We start from the raw sequence: 7,500 nt of genomic DNA, 5'->3' as shown, positions 1-7,500 counted from the left end.
TAGACATGGTAATAGTCATTGCACAAATCTATAATATATAACATATATATATATATATATATATATATATATATATATATATATATATATACATACATACATACATACATACATACATATATATATATATATATATATATATATATATATATATATATATATATATATATATATACACATCACATCAATGTAGCCATTAGATGGAATAAGATATTATAAAGGTTAAAGGTGTCTTATTTCAATTCCATATTCCTCTGAAGAGACTCTCATCAGAACGTCAGTCGGGCAAGCCTAAGCCCCACCGTGGTGCCCAATCACAATAGCCTCCCCAGTAAACAGCTTAAACTCATGGGCCTAAGCGGGACTCGATCTGCTGCTATGCAAATGCAAGGCAAACACGTCACCACTACTAATTAATCTTCTTTTTATTATTATTAATATTATTATTTTCATTATTATTTTTTTTTTTTAGAAAAATAGAGGTCACTTTTAGTCGTTGATGTCTCTTATAAGAACAGAAAATCTACGTACAATCTTCGTACCAAAAATAAAAAATAAAATTTCACAATGTTCTAAATTATCATCTTTAGACAAAAAACCGTTCAAACGTTTTTCGCACCACAAGATTTGCTCGTTAAATAATTACAGGAACGTCTAACCGGTGAATAAATGAAAACTGGCACAGCGGAATTGAAGTGTTAAATCTATATTGCCGGCTATTACTGTCTCTGCTGGTCCTGATTCCCATGGCAACAGCTCTCGGAACCTCAGGGGTCCATTGGATCTCAGCTTGAGAACTACGGCCTTATAATAACGGCCAAGTTTGGGTACAATGTATGCAAAGGAGAACATTGGTTTCTCTATAGTGCTCATGATGAAAACTTTGCCGCTTCGCTTGGTTAATACGACGGGAAAATAAATTTACACTTCCATTGTGAGGAGTAGACAGAATTTCTCTGGCCGTGAATCTTTCTTCTTCAATTTAGGATTGCACAATGATAATAATGATATTAATATCAATAATGACCACGACAAAAATAATAATGACATTTATAGAATAATAATAATAATAATAATAATAATAATAATAATAATAATAATAATAATAATAATAATAATAATAACACCAAAGACCGATTTGATACGTCTTAGATATTTGTGCTTGATTACATACAAACAGAAATGATGAGATAAGTTTAGTTGGAGAGTAGAGCTAATGAATTTCAAATACAGACCAATGATACATATCAAAGTCCACTATGTATAACATTCCATCAATCTCTGAGAAGGTGTTAGCATTGGGGAAAGGAGATGAGAGAAGGGTTGTAGCTTAGCAAGTAATAAGGGTTGTAGCTTATCAAGTAATGATAATAATAATAAATTGAGTGCACACCACTAGTAGTAATACTTGATAAAGTCATACTATTAATGACGTCAACTGATTAGGCTATTTTTACAGTTATTTGTGAAAATAAAAACGAACCCTTGGATGATCGTCCATCTTCCCAAATTATATGCATAAAAACATGCATATACATTAATTTATCTGAATTATTATTCAATACAATGGAAGAATTAAAAAATTAAAAACTTGTATAGTTATATTGCCATCATGCATAAATGCATTTATACACTTTCCCCTTATAGCCATAAGACCATATGATATAAGCAGTATGATTAGTAGTAGAAAGTAATATAAGACGGCTTGAACTCTTTTCAAAATAAATAAAATATTTATCCAAAAACACATGTATGCATTTATTTACGAACGTGTGCAAAACAGACGACCCTGAAATCCCCATTAAATCAGAAACCTAACAAATCAAACCCAACTTTTGTGTTACATGAGAAAAAATTCCACATTGTATGTGAATAATGAAAAAATGCAACTTTGAAGTCTTTTATATAATTATTATAAACCTGACAAAAAAAAAAGCAATCCTGGACTTCTTTAAAATCTGAACACGATAAAAAATCAAAGTAAATAAAAACCCCAATAATAACACAATCTTGAATTCTAAATTGTCTGAGAAATATGAGAAAAGAGCATTCCTCAGATGTATATTAGCTAAAAGATACAGTAAATACTACAATTCTGGATCACCCATTAAAATAAAAGAGCCATACTAGTCTACAATATTTTGAGATGAAAAATCACGAAAATTATTTTTATAAGAATATCAAATTACAAAGGGATAAAAACACGACTCAATGTTAGGATAAACACGTGATGTAAAAATATTCTGAATAAATTAGAGGAAAATCTTATTTCCATAATGTTTAGTTCACCGGATTTGGACTAATCGTGTACTGAGTGTACTTCCACAATAATATCAAACAGCAATATTGATATTAGTTATAGAAAAATATATCATCCACTTAATGTAACTTTTATTATATAAGGAATCGTGTTCTTCAGCATTTTTTTTTTATTATGGCAAATATTTTAACGAGGGAATTTCATGATAGACAGACATGAAAGATAAACTCGCATTATTAAAACAGTAAATGAATCATAAAACGGAGAATATCGGTACCATGCTACAAAGCTTACAAATGGATGCAAGAATTAATCCTTGTCCTTTCAAGTTTGCCTGGTTGAATATCAGGCGTCAGGAGGCATCTGTAAGAAGAGCTAAGGCTATTAGGAAATCTGCATTCAAAATTCAGAACACGTCTTAAAATCTGGGCTGACAATACTGGTGAATAACTTTGTACTTTTATCAAAGACTGGAGGCGTAGACCAAAATAAAACAGATTTATACATATCTATTATAGAGCTAAAGCATGCGATGCTGGAGTTTTTATTTCAATTAGGCCTAGATGGATTATTATATTATTATATTACTATAGAGATTTTGCATACTCTTAGAAATACAATACTTCGGTTTGTTCTCATAAAATTAACATTTCAGCTATTTGTGTTTTCTGACTATCATAGTTCGGCCCAGATCAATGAACAAAAGTTGTAACAATAATAACGATCCTCTGAAAATCTCAATCCAGATACCTTTACCTTTTGTGTTTTTATCTTTTATTAATGTTTAAAAGAATGTTTATTTGATTCCTATCTCTACGCTCATACACGAGTTATTTCTTTCTTTCTTATATTACATTTGGAAATTTTGTTCTATGACATTTATGCTTATTTCATGTGGATGTCCACTCATTTTGACTACTACTACTACTACTACTACTACTACTACTACTACTACTACTAATAATAATAATAATAATAATAATATTTTATTTTTACCATAGATAAACCGGAAATATGCTCCCAACCTGGATGGATACATGTAAGCAATCACTTAATGATGAAATAACCAAAAGTGCCTAAAATAGACAGTTTTAAACTCTGGCAGAATAGAAGTCCGGGATATCCTCTACAGCGATCCAAACTTTGCGTGAATATGGTCCATGAACATTTGATTATCTATTAGAAACCGATGAATAAACGTTTTTTTTTTTTCTGAGCTTTATATCTTCAAAGAATATCATTACTATTGCAGGCAAAACTAATCTATGCTCGAGCTAAAAAGTAGGACACTTAAAAAATTCACTTATAATAAAAAAAAGAACCGTGATGTAATAATAAGAGATCCGTAACTGTAATAACCGTTATTGGTAACAGTGTGATTATGATCGAAGGTCATACCGATAATAACGACAGGTTGCTTAAAAAACATGGTTCATAATATTCGATATATAGTTAATCCATATTTTGGTTGGCGAATGCAACATTAACGCTTAGAACTTGATAACCAACGGTTCTTATTTTATTTCATTTCCAGCTTTTTGTTCTATTTATAAGGAAAGCAGTTTTTTAAATCCACACATAATACTCAATGCCTCGCAGTATTCCTCATTTATTCCTACTTTCTGCTATTGTGGAAAGGGATTAGTATTGTAATTTAACCCTGTTAGCCAATACTAACCTAGATTAACCTGTAATTTAGAAGAAAGCGAGGAAATATAACGAGTATTTTGCAAAAAGATTATAGCCGCTTGATTCATACAGCGGGATCTGAGTTTAGAAACAATTTGTCTTCAACTTTGAAGAAAAAATTCGTATAAGAGAAAGATCAATCGACGACTTGATGCGATTCGAGAAAAATGAAGTCATAACATGTGGCATGAACTTGGAATAAAATAAAAGTGTTCCACATGACATTTACCATAAAATAAACTCTTGTGGCACTTAGTAAAGTTGATGGTAGTATGAAAGAATCGTGGCACAGCCAACGCTTGCAGGCAAATACTCACGAACCCCTGAATACAAAAATATCGAAAAGACACGCTTCTGATTTGCCCTGAATAATCCGACCCTGTCACGTTTTATAGCGTTCAGCATGGCCGGATATCCAGGTGGATAATCCATACGATTGCAATTTTTTGGCCGTATTCTTCAAATGCCATATTTTTTCCAGATAACGCTCTCTCTCTCTCTCTCTCTCTCTCTCTCTCTCTCTCTCTCTCTCTCTCTCTCTCTCTCTCTCTCGTGTGATTAGACAAAGAAAATTCCACTGTTATTGAAGAATCAAAGTGTAAATTGACATCACCATTAACTAACTCTGAAAGTAAACAGCCGGTAATATTTCAATTTTCTTTATCGCATATTGCCAATTTCTCCTAAAAGTGGAAAATTCCTAGAGGGATAAAATTCTCATGAAATAGTTAATGAGAAAACCGCTTTGCAATCAAATTGATTGACCATGGCTCTAGTCTTTTGCATATCTTCATTATTAAAAGTGCTCTTACTTTCTATAATGATTAAGCACTAAGACATGCAATTGAAAGTCATAACTCATCTTCCAAGGTTAATTCGAACTACAATTTTGATAACGATGGAACATTCCAGTGAAGATAAATCTGGAAAACAAACAATGAAAAAAGAGATTCGTAAAATCTCTGAAAACATCAATCAAAATTGTTTACCACAAACTATCAAAACCTCAATGCTGCAGTCTCAATTAAACGTTCGAGCCGCTTGTGTGGTGTAATCTGAGATCACTCCCCTGGTTTTTCTTCGGTAAAGTAAAAGCTCAATTGACAATGCAGGCGATTTACATCAGTCTAACAAAACCTAATTTGCTATAACAAGGCTATCTAAAGCTGAAGCTCTCTTTCATTGAGATTTATGATACAGTATCGAAAATATATAACATGAAATAGTGATTATATCAAACAAAATGCGCAGTTTGAATATGATGATATAATTATGCAATTTCCGGTGATGTTTTAATTGCTTTCATTTTTATATTTGCAGATAGAAATCCATTGATACCTGAAAGCTAAACACTGGAAATTTCATGAGTGATTAATTTCGAATAAGTGAGGATAAAGTTACGACTGTTCGAGATGTAACTAATTTTACTCCCTACAAAAATTTCCCTATATAATTAGCCTACATTCTTCCCATAGTAAGATATTGATTAAAAGACATCGGGTAGAAGATGAATTATTAAATTAAGCTCATTATTTTGCCAAGGATAAAAACCAGATACACATCATTAAACTAAAAAAAAAAAAATAGTGTTGTCATAAGATATACAATAAGGTATGTTCTGCGGCTAAATAATAGACAAAACAAAAAAGAAGTGATATTCTATAAATAAAGTACTACAAAAGTGAAAGAAGAGAAAAAAAAGCAAATAACATTCGGTAAGAACAAAGTCACTTTACCCAAATATGAGAATAGAGTTACATTTATCAATGTTTAACGACCTATGCACTTAAAAAAAATGTTCACTAGAGATGAGAGAGAGAAGAAAATGGAAAAAATAAGCTAAGTAAAGAACAGGTAATGGGCAAAAAACTCTTAAGTCTACGGAACATTAGCAGACCATAATAACGTTTCATTATGAATTGACGTCCCAGTATTAAACACTTTGAAATGATTTTAGCAAACAATAGACAATTATTCAGCAATGCACCTGTTGACCAACAGTTGCAATGGTCGTCTAATTAAAGTAAGGCTTCCATTGATACTGACTCGTATCCCAGCGATGGTCCTATAATGGTTTCAGATAGATTGTAATCTATCTTACACGGGTTCCCATCACTCATTTACGGTGTTAACTATACCATCCCATTACAATACATCTCTCTCTCTCTCTCTCTCTCTCTCTCTCTCTCTCTCTCTCTCTCTCTCTCTCCAACTTCGAGTTGATTTCTAACCATTTCCACCATTTTGTGTAAAAATATCCCTATTCATCAGAGGAAATTTTAACAATAAAATGATAATTCTGATATTTCTAACAACAACAATAGCCTACTGATTAAAAAATTTGGTTTCAGATAAAATAAATCCATAAGATTCCATTCCATTCGAAGTTCATTTATTGTGCGTTCGTCCTAATAATATTATAAACAGCTTAAGTTGTTTCCATTTGCTATAGAAACCGATAAAATCTACAAAATAGTACTAAATAACTTTCGTCTTATTAATGGATAACTAGATCTCAAAGGAGCTAGAATGTGTTATTAAATGATACACCACTCAAAATCCTACACTTGTGCGTTTTTTAGAATTGCCATGACTGCCCATACTACAAAAGGTTCCAATATACAGTACTAGCATTCAATCACTGAATAAAAAACTCTTTAATTCAACAGTCCATCACTTTGGATGATAAGGTGATTTTCAAGTCCTCACTAAACTGTCTTGGATCTCGATAACGGATCCCTAACAAGGTGGTTAAGGCAAGTCAGACAAAGGACATGTCATACCACTGACAAGCACTTATCTCTTAATTCCAAATCTATGTATATTTACACGGATAATTATTCAACTGCTTTTAGGGATTCTCTGCGTCTAATGTTTTATACTAAGAAACATCTATAGTAATCGATTATTGATATAAGGGGAAGGATTGCATTTTGCAACAATAACTTAAGGTTGCTGAGGGTTAACAGTACATCGTTATTCAGCTATATGTATAGTCTGTATCCAATTTTAATCAGTTTTACCAAACATTTTAAAATAATTAAGTTTCGATTACAGTTATATCAGAAAAATCTATTGTGATTAAAGTCTTAATTTGAAAAAAAAAAAAAAACACGTAATAGGTCATACATGAGCCAATACAAAAGTAACTTTTATATATATGGAAGCTATTAATACGCTAATAAGAGTGTTTTAATCAAATAATTTTTTGAATGACAATTTCAATGTAAGTACACGAATATAAAACAGAAACTTCAAATGTAAAACTTATATCTAAGGAAAAAGACAGGCATACATGCACACATGGAAGTCGTTATAAAATATAACTTCGTAAATACCCATTATGTATTTAAGTTACATAAGATAATTCCTAATAATTGTCCATAATCATAACTTTCTGAACAAATGAAGGATAATTGCATGGATTCTTAATGAATGTAATTTAAAGCTAAACTATAAAGTTCCAAAACAGAGAACGAAAATTGAAAAGAAAATTAATAAAATAAAAACATCATCCCACTTTCAGAGATAAAAACCTAAAGCAATGCTTG

The sequence above is a fragment of the Palaemon carinicauda genome, chromosome 15 (genome assembly GCF_036898095.1).
Source record: "Palaemon carinicauda isolate YSFRI2023 chromosome 15, ASM3689809v2, whole genome shotgun sequence".
Lineage (NCBI taxonomy): Eukaryota > Metazoa > Arthropoda > Malacostraca > Decapoda > Palaemonidae > Palaemon > Palaemon carinicauda.
Note: the sequence above shows the minus strand (reverse complement) of the source record.